The sequence below is a fragment of the Gorilla gorilla genome, chromosome 7 (genome assembly GCF_029281585.2).
Source record: "Gorilla gorilla gorilla isolate KB3781 chromosome 7, NHGRI_mGorGor1-v2.1_pri, whole genome shotgun sequence".
NCBI classification, from domain to species: Eukaryota; Metazoa; Chordata; class Mammalia; order Primates; family Hominidae; genus Gorilla; species Gorilla gorilla.
The window spans coordinates 72,784,779-72,802,803 of NC_073231.2; the positions used below are offsets into that span (position 1 = coordinate 72,784,779).

Consider the following 18,025-nt stretch of genomic DNA (forward strand, 5'->3'; position numbering starts at 1 on the left):
TCAGTATGGATCCAAAGACAAACTACAATTGACTTTTAAAATTCATTGGGAGTGAGGAATCTCTAAAAAAAGAAAACAGGGCAAGTGCGGTGGCTCACGCCTGTAATCCCAGCACTTTGGGAGGCCGAGGCAGGGGGATCACAAGGTCAGGAGTTCGAGACCAGCCTGGCCAACACAGTGAAACCCCATCTCTACTAAAAATACAAAAAAATTAGCCAGGCGTCATGGTGGCGGGAATCTGTAATCCCAGCTACTTGGGAGGCTGAGGCAGGAGAATCGCTTTAACCCAGGAGGTGGAGGATGCAGTGAGGCAAGATGGCACCACTGCACTCCAGCCCGGTGACAGTGCGAGACTCCATCTCAAAAAAAAAAAAAAAAAGGAAAAGAAAACAGAGGTCAAATATTAAGACAGAATAAAAACAGTGGTTACCAAGGTTGGAGCTGGAAAGGAAATAGGGAGCTATAGATCAAGGGATACAAAGTAGCAGGTATGTAGGATGAACAAGTCTGCAGATCTAATGAACAGCATGAGGACTTTCTTCTTTTTTTTAGCAACAGGGTCTCCCTCTATTGCCCAGGCTAGAGCACAGTGGCTTAATCAAAACTCACTGCAGCCTCATCCACCTAGGCTCAAGCGATCCTCCCACCTTAGCCTCCCAAGTTGCTGGGACTACAGTCGCATGCCAACATGCAAGGTAATTTTTGTATTTTTTGTAGAGACGGGGTTTTGCCATGTTGCCCAGGCTAGTCTCGAACTCCTGGGCTCAAGTGATCAGCCTGCCTCGGCCTCCCAAAGTGCTAGGATTATAGATATGAGCCCGCACCCAGCCATGCGGACTTTTAATAAGAGTTTGCTATAGTCAGGATTTTTGCTCTTGCCACAGGGAGGAAAACAGGTAACTGTAAGATGATGAATATGTTAATTTGACTCACTATAGTAACCATTTTCCTATATATCTCATAACATGATATATATGCCTTAAATACACACAATAAATTTTATTTTAAAAAAACAAGGAATGAGCCAGGTGTGGTGGCTCATGCCTGTAGTCCCAGCACTTTGGGAGGCCAAGGCAGGAGGATTACTTGAGTCCAGGAGTTCGAGACCAGCCTGGCCAACACGGTGAAACCATCTCTACTAAAAATACAAAAATTAGCCAGCGTGGTGGTGAAAGCTGGCCATAATCCCAGTTACTCAGGTGGCAGAGGCAGGATAATCGCTTGAACCTGGGAGGCAGAGGTTGCAGTGAGCTGACATCACACCACTGCACTCCAGCCTGGGCAACAGAGAAAGACACTGTCTCAGGAAAAAAAAATGGAAAAAGAATAAAAAAATCACTGAGTCTTTTTGCCTTGTAAAGTTGTTAGAATATCTGAGGACACTAAGAAAAGTCAAGTCTTTTCAAGCAAATGAGTCCTTCATGTGATAACTTTACTCTGTCTTGTGCTCTGGATGGTATGCCCCTGCTCCTTTCAAGGCATCCTCAGTGGAATTCCTTGCTGAGTGGGTCTGCCATCCTATCCGCTTTTAACATTCATCCAGCAAAGAAATGAGTATGAATCATAAGCCCCACCACAGTTCTACACTCAGGAAAACTGTTCCAGAATCCTAACTGGGCCCATAACCCCCACTGGCTGTTTCAAAAACATCAGTTACAACCCCACTCTCAAGAACACTATTTGTTGACATTAATAATGTCAATAATGTCAATAATACACAATTATTGACATCAAAGCATATGCTGGGGTGTGTGTGCATGTGTGTCTGTGTGTTTGTTTTGAGACAGGGTCTCTGTCGCCACGGCTGAAGTGCAGTGGTGCAATCATGGCTCACTACAGCCTCAAACTCCTAGGCTCAAGAGATCCTTCCATGTCAGCCTCCAGAGTAGCTGGGACTGCAGGCAAGCACCGCCACACGCAGCTAATTTTTAAAATATTTTTAGTAGAGACAAGGTCTTGCTAGGCTGCCCAGGCTGGTCTCAAACTCCCAGGCTCAAGGGGTCCTCCTGCCTCAGCCTCCCAAAGTACTGAGATTACAGGTGTGAGCCCCATGCCCAGCTACACTTTTTCTGAACTTTAAATTTGAAATACATCCATCATTCAGACACTGTGAATTTATACAAATAGATTTAATATTAAAAACTATATTTATATAATTCACCAAAAAAAATCAGAAGGTAATATTCTCTTGCTGAAATGAAGGTTTACCAGATAAACCAATTTTCAACTTTAGCCTCTAAAATATTTCAAAAAATTGTATGAGATTAAAAATATATTTCAATAGAATACATTTAAGTTTAAATTGATCGCAATTGCTTAGTATTCAGTTAACAAATGAGAACACGTCAGTATGTTTGTAGAATCCAGTATTTGAAATCTATTATATATTCACCTCAATGTGGGCATCTTAACAGTTTTGTTAAATACTGTCTTTGATCAAATCTAAGATGGCATAACCAACTACATGATACCATAATTTTAAAAAATTTAAACACTCTACCAATTAAACTATAACACATATATCCACTTCGGATATTTCAATGTGTTTTAGAATTGATGAAATATAGCAGAAAAAAATGTAATTTATAAAAACAAAATTTACTCACACCTGCAATCCCAGCACTTTGGGAGGCCAAGGCGGGTGGATCACGAGGTCAGGAGATTGAGACCATCCTGGATAACATGGTGAAACCCCCGTCTCTACTAAAAATACAAAAAATTAGCCGAGAGTGGTGGCACACACCTCTACTCGGGAGGCTGAGGCAGGAGAATCGCTTGAATTTGGGAGGCGGAGGTTGCAGTGAGCCAAGATCACATCACCGCACTCCAGCCTGGGTGACAGAGCAAGACTCCGTCTCAAAAAAGAAAAAAACAAATTCAAGTCAAACTTCATACATCTGAAGCATCTGTACTACACTTTCAAACACAAGTGGAAAAACCTCTGGATTAGAGGATTTGCAAAGTATCTCAATGCTGTGGTGTGGAGAATACATTACATACAGGAGAAATTAATCATACTGCTGTTACTCTTTAGGTTGTAACCAAAACCACCCTACCCCCAGCCACTGCCAAAAAATCACCACCTATATGGAGAGTTCATTTAGAATCTATCTGTTAGATATTAACTCAGCTAGATAAGGGGAAAATAAGCGGCTTCATGATTTTAGATTTAATGAATATATATGAACTAAAATATTCTTTCAGTAGTTTTACTTCAGAAAAGCAAACTAAAAATAAAACAGTGAAATATTACAATCTACAAAAAGGAAAGGCTAAGTTGTTGTTTTTTTTTTTTTGTTGGGGGGGGTTTGTTTGTTTGTTTTGAGACAGAGTCTTGCTCTGTCACCCAGGCTGGAGTGCAGTGGCACCATCTCAGCTCACTGCAACCTCTGCCTCCCAGGTTCAAGTGCTTCTCCTGGCTCAGCCTCCCAAGTAGCTGGGATTACAGGTGCCTGCCACCACACCTGGCTAATTTTTGTTTTTGTGTTTTGGTTTTTTATTTTTGAGACAGAGTCTCGCTCTGTGGCCCAGAGCCACAATGAAGGGCGACGGTGCAATCTCAGCTCACTGCAACCTCCACTTCCCAGGTTCAAGAGATTCTTCCGCCTCAGCCTCCCAAATAGCTGGGACTACAGGCATGCACCACTACTCCTGGCTAATTTTTGTATTTTTAGTAGAGACGGGGTTTCACCATGTTGGCCAAGCTGGTCTCAAACTCCTGACTTCAAGTGATCCGCCCACCTCAGCCTCCCAAAGTGCTGGGATTACAGGAGTGAGCCACCATGCCTAGCCAGTTTTTGTTTTGTTTTTTGTTTTTGAGACAGGGTCTCACTCTGTCACCCAGGCTGGAGTACACGATCTCAGCTCACTGCAACCTCCACCTCCCAGGCTTAAGCAATTCTCCCACCTCAGCCCCACAAGTAGCTGGCACCACTGGCGCATGCCACTACATCCAGCTAATTTTTGTATTTTTAGTAGAGACGGGGTTTCGCCATGTTGCCCAGGCTGGTCTCGAACCCCTGGGCTCAAGTGATCTGCCTGCCTGGGCCTCCCAACATGCTGGGACTAGAAGCGTGAGCCACTGCGCCCAGCCTGAAAAGCTAGGTTTTACTTGAGTCCTTTATTTTCTCATTATTAAATCTCTGACATAGAAAGAAACTGTACCATAGAAAATGATGACACAACAGGCACTTGATAGATACCTGGTGAATTTATGGCAAATGTTTGTTTTTAATCTTTCTCTCAATATGTATAAACTGACAGCAGATGTTGCTGATACTGAACACAGAATCCTTTCTCCAGGACATTACTATCTAGTGGGGAAGACTAACCATGTAAGTGAATACATCCAAATATAATGCAGTAAGTTATTGCAGAAGATTTCACCTGGATACACTACAGATATCCCAATGAGATAAGCCAATGAATGTAGCAGTTACTTCACATTCTCCAGTGAGGTAGCTAAGAATGTTTATTGCAGAACTATCAACGGAGACTTCCCTTAGAATACACTAGCGAGTGGAAGAAAGTTAAGTAAGCTAATATATTCTGGTTCCTCTCTAGTTTTAATTTCTAAGTAAAATTAGGATGGCATGCACTTTAAAAGATGTGAGGTCTTCTAATGGAGACTATTAAATGGGCATAACTGCTCACCTGTGAGTCCAGGAAGCTGTAGCTGGCTTCCACAGTCAGAAAGCCATATTAAGCAAAATAAACAGATATCTCTCCAAATCACTGTTTATGAGGTAAAAACTTGAGAAAATTAAAGACTTCTCAATAACATAAGTATTTCCTCTGAGGACATAACCATTTACATCAGTACTGTTTAGTAAACAACAATCAATAATTTAGGTAGCAGATGACAATGGCATGAAGAGCAGTACACCAAGCAATGCACTGTCTGTACTTTTCAAGAACATTCCAATCCATAAATTGAAAAACCTCTGGCATAATTATACTACTTCCAAAGAATAAAACTGTTTACAGTATGCATGGTATCTGGCTATCGAACTTTTTTTAGTGAGATTAAACCTCACCTGGCAAGAAGAGCTCAGACTCCTGCCCTTCAGTCATACAGTAATCACAACCAGAGCATCAACTAGAACTCACAGTACTTCATCAGGTTGTTTTTATTCATTTATATTTTAGTTTCTGACCATATCCTGCATGAAACATGGTTCTCTGATGTTTGTGTGTTCATTTTAGAGACGGGGTCTTACTCTGTTGCCCAGGCTGGTGGGCAGTGGTACAATCATGTCTCACTGCAACCTCGAACTTCTGGGCACAAGTGATCCTCCTGCCTTAGCCTCCTGAGGAGCTGGAACTATAGGCACACAGCATTGTGCCCAGCTAATTTTTTTATTTTTTTGTAGAGACAGGATCTCTGTATGTTGCCCAGGCTGCTCTCAAACTCCTGACCTCAAGTGATCTGCCTACCTTGGCCTCCTACTGCACCTGGCCTGAACATTATTGTTTTTAAAACAAAGTACCAGCTAGATGATGAGCTACATACAAAAAGCCAGAATCTGCATTTAAATGAAGTGGAAAAAAAATTAATTGGTCTTCATCAAAATTTTAAACTTTTGGGTTCCAAAGGACAACATCAAGAAAGTGAAGACAATCTACAGAATGAAAGAAAATACTTGCAAACCATACATCTGATAAAGGACTTGTATCCAGAATATATAAAGAACTCCAATAACTCAACAATAAAAAGACAAACAGCCCAATTTAAAAATGGGTAAAGGGGTCGGGTGCAGTAGCTCACACCTGTAATCCCAACACTTTGGGAGGCCGAGGTAGGTAGATCACTTGAGGTCAGTAGTTTGAGACAAGCCTGGCCAACATGGTGAAACTCCGTCTCTACTAAAACTACAAAAAAAATTAGCTGTGTTGGTCTGGACGCAGTGGCTCACACCTGTAATTCCAGCACTTTGGGAGGCCAAGGTGGGCAGATCACCTGAGGTCAGGAGTTCGAGATTAGCCTGACCAACATGGTGAAACCCTATCTCTAATAAAAATACAAAATTCGCCAGGTGTGGTGGCACATGCCTGTAATCCCAGCTACTTGAGAGGCTGAGGCAGGAGAATTGCTTGAACTCAAGAGGCAGAGGTTGCAGTGAGCCAAGATTGTGCCATTGCACTCCAGCCTGGGCAACGAGAACGAAACTCTGTCTCAAAAAAAAAAAAAAAAAAAAAAAAAAGCCGGGTGTGGTGGCACACACCTGTAATCCTAGCTACTCTGGAGGCTAAAGTGGGAGGATCACTTGAACCTGGGAGATGGAGGTTGCACTGAGCTGAGATCATGACACTGCACTCCAGCCTGGATGACAATGCAAGACTCCAGCTCAAAAATAAATAAATAAATGAAAATGAGTAAAGGGGCCAGGCACAGTGGCTCATGCCTGTAATCCCAGCACTTTGGGAGGCCAAGGCAGGCAGATCACGAGGTCAGCAGTTCAAGACCAGCCTGGCCAACATGGTGAAATCCCATTTCTACTAAAAATACAAAAATTAGCCAGGCGTGGTGGTGGGCACCTGTAATCCCAGCTACTTGGGAGGTTGAGGCAGGAGAATCGCTTGAACCCAGGAGGCAGAGGTTGCAGTGAGCCAAGACCGCACCATTGCACTCCAGCCTGGGCGAGAGTGAGACTCCGTCTCAAAAACAAAAAAAAAAATGAATAAAGAATCTGAATAGACATTTCTCCAAAGAAGATATATAAATAGCCAGTAAAGGGCCAGGTGCAGTGGCTTAACGCCTGTAATGCCACAATTCTGGGAGGCTGAGGCAGGTGGATCACTTGAGCCAAGCAATTCAAGACCACCCTGGGCAACATGGTGAAACACCATCTCTATTAAAAATACAAAAATTACCCAGGCATAAAGGCGCGTGCCTGTAGTCCCAGCTACTCAGGAGGCTGAGGCAGGAGAATCACTTGGGTATAGGAGGTGGAGACTGCAGTAAGCCAAGACTGCACCACTACATTCCAGCCTGGACAACAGAACAAGAACCTGTCTCAAAAAATTAAATAAATAAATAAAAACTAGTAAGCACATGAAAAGATACTCAATCTCACTAGTTATCAGGGAAATGCAAATCAAAACCACAATGAGATACCACTTAACACCCACTAGAATGGCTAGAATCAAAGTCAGATAATAAGTGTTGGTAAGGATGTGGAGAAACTGGGACCTTCATATACTGCTGGTAGGAATACAAAATGGTCTCCTTTTGGGCCCGGGCAGAGTGGCTCATGCCTGTAATCCCAGCACTTTGGGAGTTCAAGGCAGGGAGATCACTTGAGGTCAAGAGATCAAGACCAGCCTGGCCAACTTGGCAAAACCCAGTCTCTACTAAAAATACAAAAATTAGACAGGCGTGGTAGCGCAGGCTTGTCATCCAAGCTACGTGGCATCGAAGCTACGTGGGAGGCTGAGGCAGGAGGATCACTTGAGCCCAAGAGGCTGAGGTTGCAGTGGACTGAGATCACACCACTGCACTCCAGCCTGGGCAACAGAGCGAGACTCCGTCTCGAAAAAAAAGAAGTCTCCCTTTGGAAAACAGCCTAGCAGCTCCTCAAACAGCTAAACATAGTTAACATGACCCAGCAGTTCCACTCCTAGGTATCTACTCAAGCGGGGGGCGGGGGGACGTGTACATAAATGTTTACAGCAGCCTTATTCCCAATAGCCAGATGGTGGAAAACACCACTAACATGATGAATGAATAAACAAAAATGTGGTGTATCCAATGCAGTGGAATATTCTTCAGCCATAAAAACATGTAAATACTGATACATGCTACAACATGGATGACCCTTAAAAACATTACGCTAAGTGAAAGAAGCCAGTCACAAAAGACCACATAATATATGACTCTACACATATGGAAGTACAGAATGGGTAAATCTATTGAGACAGATTATAGTAGTCAGGGGCTGAGGTTTGGAGGTATAGAACAGTGAGAGGTAAAGGGTACAGGGTTTCTTTCTGAGGTGATAAAATGTTCTAAAATGACCACAGTTACATATATCTGTGAACATGCCAGAAATCAGTGAATTGTACACTTTAAATAGACAACTGTATGGTATGTGAATTATATCTCAGTAAAGTTGTTTTGAAACAACAGCTCCCTGAAACCAAACTCAATATTCATTTACATCTCCATCCACCAGAAGTTCAGCTTTCTTATGAAGCATCCCTCAAAGGTGTGGTCAAATCCTAGAGGAAACTGGCCCTTTTCTATAGAACTTTAGATTTTAGTAACCACTTCATAAGCCCTAGAGAGAATAAGAAGCCCAGGTTACATAGCTGTTGTCCAATCTTCCCAGTCCCAAAACTCCTGGAACCAAGTTCTTCCTACCCGATAATATACAGTTTTATCTAGAGGCAGCCTACTTGGGGAAGTAGGTAAAAGGAAGAATAAAATGAAAAAAAAAAAAAAGAAAGGAACAGTACTAAATATTCTAAAGGGTCACTTTAGGAATAACAGCTGCAATACGGAAATGTTTAGGATAACTCATCAGGTTGTAAATTCTACCTCTGATACAGAGATACGTTTCTATCAAACACTTAAAACACTCCCAATAACCTCCCTTTCCCTCCCCTCCCTTAGATAAACCTCAGATAGAAAATCCAGAGCCCGGTGCGGTGGCTCACGCCTGTAATCCCAGCACTTTGGGAGACCAAGGCAGGCAGATCACGAGGTCAGGAGATCGAGACCATCCTGGCTAACACGGAGAAACCCCGACTCTACAAAAAATACAAAAAAATTAGCCGGTCGTGGTGGCGGGTGCCTGTAGTCCCAGCTACTCGGAAGGCTGAGGCAGGAGAATGGCGTGAACCCAGGAGGCGGAGCTTGCAGTGAGCCGAGATCACGCCACTGCACTCCAGCCTGGGCGACAGAGCAAGACTCCATCTCAAAAAAAAAAAGAAAGAAAAAAAAAAAGAAAATCCAGATTTAGGCCAGGCACGGTGGCTCACGCCTATAATCCCAACACTTTGGGAGGCCAAGGCGGGCGGATTACTTGATGTCAGGAGTTCAAGACCAGCCTGGTCAATATGGTGAAACCCTTTTCTCTACTAAAATACAAAAAAAAATAATAATAATCAGCTAAGCGTGGCGGCGCACACCTGTAATCCCAGCTACTCAGGAGGCTGAGGCGGGAGAATTGCTTGAACCCTGCACAAGTTGCAGTGAGCCGAGATCGCACCACTACACTCCAGCCTGGATGACAGAGTGAGACTCCATCTCAAAAAAAAAAAAAAGAAAATCACAGATTTATAAGAATCACTGGCCAGGCGTGGTGGCTCACCCCTGCAATCCCAGCACTTTGGGAGGCTGAGGCAGGTGGATCATCTGAGGTAAGGAGTTCCAGACCAGCCTGACCAACATGGTAAAACCCGGTCTCTACTAAAAATTAGCCAGACGTGGTGGTGCATACCTGTAATGGCAGCTACTCAGGAGGCTGAGGCAGGAGAATTGCTTGAACCCAGGAGGCAGAGGTTGCACTGAGCCAAGATCACGCCACTGCACTCCAGCCTGGGTGACAGAGCAAAACTCCATCTCAAAAAAAAAAGAGAGAGCCAGGCGCATTGGCTCATACCTGTAATCCCAGCACTTTGGGAAGATGAGGTGGGTGGATCACCTGAGGTCAAGAGTTCAAGACCGGCCGGGCGCAGTGGCTCACACTTGTAATCCCAGCACTTTGGGAGGCCAAGGCGGGCAGATCACGAGGTCAGGAGATTGAGACCATCCTCACTAACACGGTGAAACCCCATCTCTACTAAAAATACAAAAAATTAGCCGGGCGTGGTGGTGGGCACCTGTAGTCCCAGCTACTCAGGAGGCTGAGGCAGGAGAATGGCATGAACCTGGGAGGCAGAGCTTGCAGTGAGCCAAGATCGCACCACTGCACTCCAGCGTGGGCGACAGAGCGAGACTCCGTCTCAAAAAAAAAAAAAAAAAAAGAGTTCGAGACCAGCCTAGCCAACACAGTGAAACCCTGTCTCTACTAAAAATACAAAAAATTAGCTGGGCGTGGTGGCGGCCGCCTGTAAGCCCAACTACTAAGGAGGCTGAGACAGGAGAATCGCTTGAACCCAGGAGGCAGAGGTTGCAGTGAGCCGGGATCACGCCATTGCACTCCAGCCTGGGAAACAAGAGTGAAAATCCATCTTAAAAAAAAAAAAAAAACCTATAATAGATAAAACATAAAAAGCAAGAACAAGCCAGCAGAGTGGATCATGCCTGAAACCCCAGTGCTCTGGAGCCCAAGGTGGGAGGAGCACTTGAGGCCAGGAGTTCAAAGCTAGCCTGGGCAATATAGCAAGATGTTGTCTCTACAAAAATTAAAAAAAAAAAAAAAAATTAGCTGGGCATAGTGGCACATGCCTGCATTCCTAGCTACTCAGGAGGCTGAGGCAGGAGGATCACTCCAGCCCAGGAGTTCAAACCAGCTTGCGCAACATGGCAAGACCCCGTATCTACAGGAAAATAAAATTAGCCAGGTTTGGTGGCACACACCTATAGTCCTAGCTACTCCAAAGGCTGAGGCAAGAAGATGGCTTGAGCCCATGATTTGGAGGCTATAGTGAGCTATGATCAGGTCAGAGCAACACACTGTCTCAAAAAATAAAAAGGCGAGGAATCAAAAACATACTACTAGAGAAAATCAACCACCAAAGAAGACCATAGGAGAGGAAGAAAGGAGCTACAAAACAAATAGGAAACAATTAACAGGATGGCAGTATTAACTCATCTATCAATAATTACTCTAAATGTAAATGAATTAAATTATTTAATCAAGACATAGAGTGACTGAATGGTTAAAAAAAACAAGACCCAACTATATGCTGCCAACAAGAGACTCACCTCACCTGTACGGACACATGTAGACTGAAGGTGAAGGAACGGAAAAAGATATGCCATGCAAATGGAAATCAAGAGAGAACAAGACCCTATAATCCCAGCATTCTGAAAGGCCAAGGAGGGAAAATTGTTTGAGCCCAGGAGTTTGAAAGCATCCTGAGCAACATGTTGAGACCCCATCTCTACAAAAAATATAAAAAATTAGCAAGGCATAGTGGCATGCATCTGTGGTCAGCTACACAGGAGGCTGAGGTAGGAAAATCACTGATCTCAATAGTTCAAGGCTGCAGTGAGCCATGTTCACACCACTGCACTCTAGCCTAGATAGGGAGACCCTGTCTCAAAAAAAAAAAAAAAAAAAAAAAGAGAGACAGAGAGAGAGAAAGCCCAAGAATTGCTTCACTTATATCAGATAAAATCATTTTTGTTTTTCTTTTTAGACAGAGTCTCACTCACTCTGTTGCCCAGGTTGGAGTACAGTCGCAGGATCTTGGCTCACTGTAACCTCCACTTCCTGAGTTCAAGCAATTATCCTGCCTCAGCCTCCCAAGTGGAATTATAGGCATATGGCACCATGCCTGGCTAATTTTTTTTTTTTGAGACGGAGTCTAGCTCTGTCACCCAGGCTGAAGTGCAGTGGCGCAATCTCGGCTCACTGCAGCCTCCACCTCCCAGGTTCACGTGATTCTCCTGCCTCAGCGTCCTGAGTAGCTGGGATTACAGGCATGTGCCACCACGCCCGGCTAATTTTTGTATTTTTAGTAGAGACGGGGTTTCACCATGTTGGTCAGGCTGGTCTCGAACTCCTAACCTCATGATCCGCCAGCCTCAGCCTCCCAAAGTGCTGGGATTACAGGCACGAGCCACCATGCCCTGCCGTTTTTTTGAGACAGTCTCGCTCTGTTGCCCAGGCTGGAGGGCAGTGGCGCAATCAAGGCTCACTGCAATCTCCCGACTCCCGGGTTCACGTGATTCTCCTGCCTCAGCCTCCCGAGTAGCTGGTACTACAGGAGCCCACCACCACGCCCAATTTTTGTTTGTTTTGTTTTGAGCAGGAGTCTTGTTCTGTCACCCAGGCTGGAGTGCAGTGCCGTGATCTCGGCTTACTGCAACCTCTGCCTCCCAGGTTCAAGCAATTCTCTGCCTCAGCCTCCCAAGTAGCTGGGGTCACAGGTGCCCGCCACCACACCTGGCTAATTTTTGTATTTTTAGTAGAGATGGGGTTTCACCATTTTAGCCAGGCTGGTCTTGAACTCCCAACCTCGTGCTCCACCTGCCTTGGCCTCCCAAAGTGCTGGGATTACAGGTGTGAGCCACCGATCCCGGTCCAATTTTTGTATTTTTAATAGAGATGGGATTTCGCCATGTTGGCCAGGTTGGTCTTGAACTCCTGATCTCAAGTGATCCGCCCGCCTCGGCCTCCCAAAGTGCTGGGATTACAGGCATGAGCCACCATGCCTGGCCCCCAATAAAATAGATTTTTAAATCAAAAACTGTAAAAAAAGATAAAGAAGGTCATTATGTAATAACAAAGGGGTCAATTTAGCAAGAGAATAATTGTAAATATATATGCACCCAACATCAAAGCACCTAAATATATAAAGCAAATATTAATAGATCTGAAAGGTAAGATAGGCTGTAATACAGTAACAGTAGGAGATTTTCACACCTCACAATTGGCAATGCACAGATCATGCAGACAGAAAGCCAACAAGGAAACATGAGACTTAAGCTACACTATAGAACAAATGGACCTAACAGACATACACAGAACATACCATTCAACAGTGGCATAATACATTATTTTAAGCTGCACATGCAACATTCTCAAGGATAGATCATATGTCAAGCCACAAAATAAGTCTTAACAAATTTAAGAAGATGGAAATCATATCAAATATCTTTTCTGACCACAATGGTATAAAACTAGAAATCATTAACAGGAGGATCTTCAGAAAATTCACAAAAACATGGAAGTTAAACACATGCTCTTGAACAACCAATAGGTCATTGAAGATATTAAAAAACAAATTAGGAAGTTTATTGAAACAAATGAAAACTGAAACACAGCATACAAAGCCTATGGAATACAGCAAAAGCAGTTTTAAGACAGAAGTTTTTATAACAATAAACACTGACATCATATGTCTTCTGCAAACAGGAACAGTTTAACTTCTTTTCCAATTAAGATGCCTTGTATTTCTTTCTCTTGTCTTATTGCTCTTTCTAGGACTTCCAGTATTGTTGAAAAGAATTGGCAAAATTGGGCATTGTGCGGCTGGGCATGGTGGCTCACACCTGTAATCCCAGCACTTTGGGAGGCCGAGGCGTGTGGATCACCTGAGGTCAGGAGTTCGAGACCAGCCTGGCCAACATGGCGAAACCCCATCTCTACTAAAAATACAAAACATTAGCCAGGTGTGGTGGCGTGCACCTGTAGTCCCAGCTACTCAGGAGGCTGAGGTGAGAGCCTGGGAAGTTGAGGCTGCAGCGAGCCGTGACTATGCCACTGCACTCCAGCCTGGGTGACAGGTTGAGACTGTCTCAGGAAAAAAAAAAAAAAAAAAAAGGCAATCGATGAAACTACTAGAAAACAGGAAGAAAAGTCAATGGCATTGGTCTGGGCAATGATTTTTGGAGGATATGACCTCAAAAGCACACTCAACAAAAGCAAAAACAGACAATTTGGATCACATAAAACTAAAAATCTCCTGCACTGCAAAGGAAACAATAAAGAGAGAACTGGCAGGCGCGGTGGCTCTCGCCTGTAATCCTAGCACTTTGGGAGGCTCAGGCAGGCAGATCACCTGAGGTCGGGAGTTTATTACCAGCCTGACCAACATGGAGAAATCCCGTCTCTACTAAAAATACAAAATTAGCAGTGCATGGTGGCACATGCCTGTAATCCCAGCTACTTAGGAGGCTGAAGCAGGAGAATCCCTTGAACCCAGGAGGCAGAGCTTGCAGTGAGCTGAGATCGTGCCATTGCACTCCAGCCTGGGCAACAAGAGCGAAACTCCACCAAAAAAAAAAAAAAAGAGAGAGAGAGAGAACATACAGAATGGTTCACTATACTCGTAAACTATATATCTGATAAGGGGTTAATAACCAAAATATATAAGGAACTCCATTCAATACCAAGAAAATAACCCCATGTAAAAATGGGTAAAAGATCTGAATAGACATTTCTCAAAAGACATACAAATGGCCAAGAGGTATATGAAAAAAATTCTCAACATCCCTAATCATCAAAGAAATGCAAAAAAAACCCACATGAGGTATCACCTCACTCCTATTAAAATGGCTATAATCAAAAGGATGAAAGATGAGGCCAAGCGTAGTGGCTCACGCCTGTAATCCCAGCACTTTGGGAGGCCAAGGCAGGTGGATCACCTGAGGTCAGGAGTTTGAGACCAGCCTAGCCTGGCCAACATGGTGAAATCATGTCTCTACTAACAATATGAAAATTAGCCAGGCATGGTGGCGGGTGCCTGTAATCCCAGCTACTCGGGAGGCTAAGACAGGAGAATCGCTTGAACCTGGAGGTGGAGGTTGCAGTGAACTGACATCTCGCCACTGCACTCCAGCCTAGGCGACAGAGCAAGACTCTGTCTCAATTAAAAAAAAAAAAAAAGGCTGGGCACGGCGGCTCACGCCTGTAATCCCAGTACTTTGGGAGGCCAAGGTGGGAAGATCACCTGAGGTTGGCAGTTCGAGAGCAGCCTCACCAACATGGAGAAACCCCGTCTCTAATAAAAATACAAAATTAGCCAGGCATGGTGGTGCGTGGCTGTAATCCCAGCTACTCGGGAGGCTGAGGCAGGAGAATTGCTTGAACCCAGGAGGCGGAGGTTGCAATGAGCCGAGATCATGCCATTGCACTCCAGCCTGGGCAACAAGAGCCAAACTCCGTCTCAAAAAAAAAAAAGATGAAAGATAACAAGTGTTGGTGAGTATGTGGTGATAAAGGATAATCTAAGCACGCTATTGGTGGGAATGTGAATTAGTATAACCATATGGAGAAAGAAGAGTATGGAGTTCCTCAAAAACCTAAAAATAGAGCTACCGTATGATCCAGTAATCCTGCTACTGCATATATAGCCAAAGAAAATAAAATCAGTATGTCAAAGAGAGGTCTGCACTCCCATTTTATTGCAGCACTACTCAAAATATGCAAGATATAGAATCAGCCTAAGTATCCATCAACCAACGAATGGATAGGCTGAGCGCGGTGGCTCATGCCTGTAATCCCCATACTTTGGGAGGCCGAAGCAGATGGATTGCTTGAGGTCAGGAGTTTGAGACCAACCTGGCCAATATGGTGAAACCCCATCTCTACTAAAATACAAAAAATTAGCCGGGCTTGGCGGCGGGTGCCAGTAATCCCAGCTACTAGGGAGCCTGAGGCAGGAGAATTGCTTGAACCCAGGAAGTGGACGTTGCAGTGAGCTGAGAACGCGCCACTGCACTCCAGCCTGGGTGACAGAGTGAGACTCCGTCTCAAAAAAAAAAAAAAAAAACAAAAAAACCACACAGACAAATGGATAAAGAACATGTGGTATACGTATACAGTGGGACACTGTTCCAATCATAAAAAAGAAGGAAATTCTCTCATTTCCAACAACATGGATGAACCTGGAGAACATTATGTTAACTGAAATAACACAGGTACAGAAAGACAAATACATATTATCTCACTCATATATGGAGTCAAAACTGATCTCACAGAAGTAGACAGGAGATGGTGGTTACCAGAGGTTAGGATGGTTGGGGTTACGGGGGTGGGGATTGGGAAGATGTTAGACAAAGGATACGTAATTACAGTCAGGAGGAACAAGTTCAAGAGCACTACTGTATAGCATGGTGATTAGTTAACAACATACTGTATTCTTGAAAAATACTCAGTAGCTATTAAGTATTCTCACCACAAAAATGATAACTATGTGAGATAATGTATTTGGTAATTAGCTAGATCTAACCATTCCACAATGTACATATAATGTACTTCAAAACATTAGCAAGCATTGTTCAAATTAATTTTTTTTTTTGACACAGTGTCTTGCTCTGTCGCCCAGGCAGGAGTGCAGTGACACGATCACAGCTCACTGCAGCCTCAACCTCCCAGGCTCAAGCCATACTCCACCTCAGCCTCCCAAGTAGCTGGGACTGCAGGTGCACATCACCACACCCAGCTAATTTTTGCATTTTTTGTAGAGATGGGATTTTCTTGTATTGCCCAGGCTGGTCTTGAACTCCTAGGCTCTAGTAATCCACCCACCTCGACCTCCCAAAGTGCTGGGACTACAGGTGGAAGCCACTGCACCCAGCCTCAAGCTACTCTTGACAAGCCTTAATTTTTTTTTTTTTTTTTTGGAGATGGAGTCTCGCTCTGTCACTCAGGCTGGAGTGCAGTGGCATGATCTTGGCTCACTGCAAGCACTGCCTCCCGGGTTCATGCCATTCTGTGGCCTCAGCCTCCGAAGTAGCTGGGACTATAGGCGCCTGCCACCACGCCCAGCTAGTTTTTTGTATTTTTGGTAGAGACGGGGTTTCACCATGTTAGCCAGGATGGTCTTGATCTCCTGACCTCGTGAACCACCCACCTCGGCCTCCCAAAGTGCTAGGATTACAGGCGTGAGCCACCACGCCCAGCCAACAAGCTTTTTTTAACGAAATAAAACATTTTAATTCTTAATATCTGATACTTTAAATTATGACATACTAAACATTAATTTTACTGGTTTCATTTTCCTGCACATTTCTTTTTTTTTTTTTTTTTTGAGGCAGAGTCTCTCTCTGTTGCCCAGGCTGGAGTGCAGTGGAGCGATCTCAGCTCACTGCAAGCTTCGACACCCAGGTTCATACCATTCTCCTGCCTCAGCCTCCCGAGTAGCTGGGACTACAGGCACCCGTCACCACACTCGGCTAATTTTTTGTATTTTTAGTAGAGACAGGGTTTCACTGTGTTAGCCAGGATGGTCTCCATCTCCTGATCTCATGATCCGCTCCCCTCAGCCTCCCAAAGTGCTGGGATTACAGGCGTGAGCCACCGTGCCCGGCCCTTTCCTGCATATTTCTAAACAGGGAGAGTTCTTAATGTTTTGACATTTTTGAAGGTCTCAGAATAACCATAATTTTCCCAATTATTAAGACTGCTTTGAGTAGTTTTTTGCATGGCCATTTTTACCTCTGCAAACTGCCGTTCAAAGGACTGCCTGTACAGTGAAGTTGTACCATATTATCAAAAGCATGTTTATCAAGAGAATTCAGGCTCCCAAATGACCTAGAAAAATCAACCAGGCCAGTTATGGAAGCCTCAAGAGGGAAATACAGTAGACTACCATAGTTCAGCTCTTCTATTGTTTAGTTCCCAAGTTCTAGGTTATGATTTAAACTATGTAATTCTCTTCTATCACCACACCCAAGTTCTGTCCATATCCAAGTATCTTCATCTAAAGAGGAAAACAAGATGATGTTGTCCAATCTTTTCACAGATGGGATGGGAAAAGCAATGTTTAGTGATTAACTGACATGCCCATGGTGGCACAGTAGTCTGTCAGGGGCAGCAGGGAACTCAGTACACTAGTTCTTCCAGTACATACAATGCTACCCACTTCTGAAGAAGGCAATTAGTAGGTTATATTTTGGTTTTGTTTTCTGCCTACATAGCAGAAAACATATTCTTTCATCAATTTTTTCTGAGTTTCTCATTACTCAAAGACATTTTCCAGGCATCTACAGTCAAAGAGACTAGAGCTTCACTGTACCACTAATATTACCTAAGTGATAAATGTAAAACGTTTCATGTGGGCCGGGCGCGGTGGCTCATGCCTGTAATCCCAGCACTTTGGGAGGCCAAGGCGGGTGGATCACGAGGTCAGGAGATCGAGACCATCCTGGCTAACACGGTGAAACCCCACTTCTACTAAAAATACAAAAAAAATTAGCCAGGCGTGGTGGCAGGCGCCTATAGTCCCAGCTACTTCGGAGGCTGAGGCCACAGAATGGCATGAACCCGGGAGGCAGTGCTTGCAGTGAGCCAAGATCACGCCACTGCACTCCAGCCTGGGCCACAGAGCGAGACTTCATCTCAAAAAAAAAAAAAAAGTTTCACGTTACAATGTAATGTGGTATCCTGGATGAAGTCCTAGGACA

The 18,025-nt window shown here is 44.1% G+C and overlaps 1 protein-coding gene across 1 annotated transcript in view; it reads right to left on the bottom strand.

The window, feature by feature from the left end:
* UBE2V2 (ubiquitin conjugating enzyme E2 V2) overlaps positions 1–18,025 on the bottom strand; it is a 50,014-nt gene that overhangs the window by 26,767 nt on the left and 5,222 nt on the right. The window lies entirely within an intron of this gene.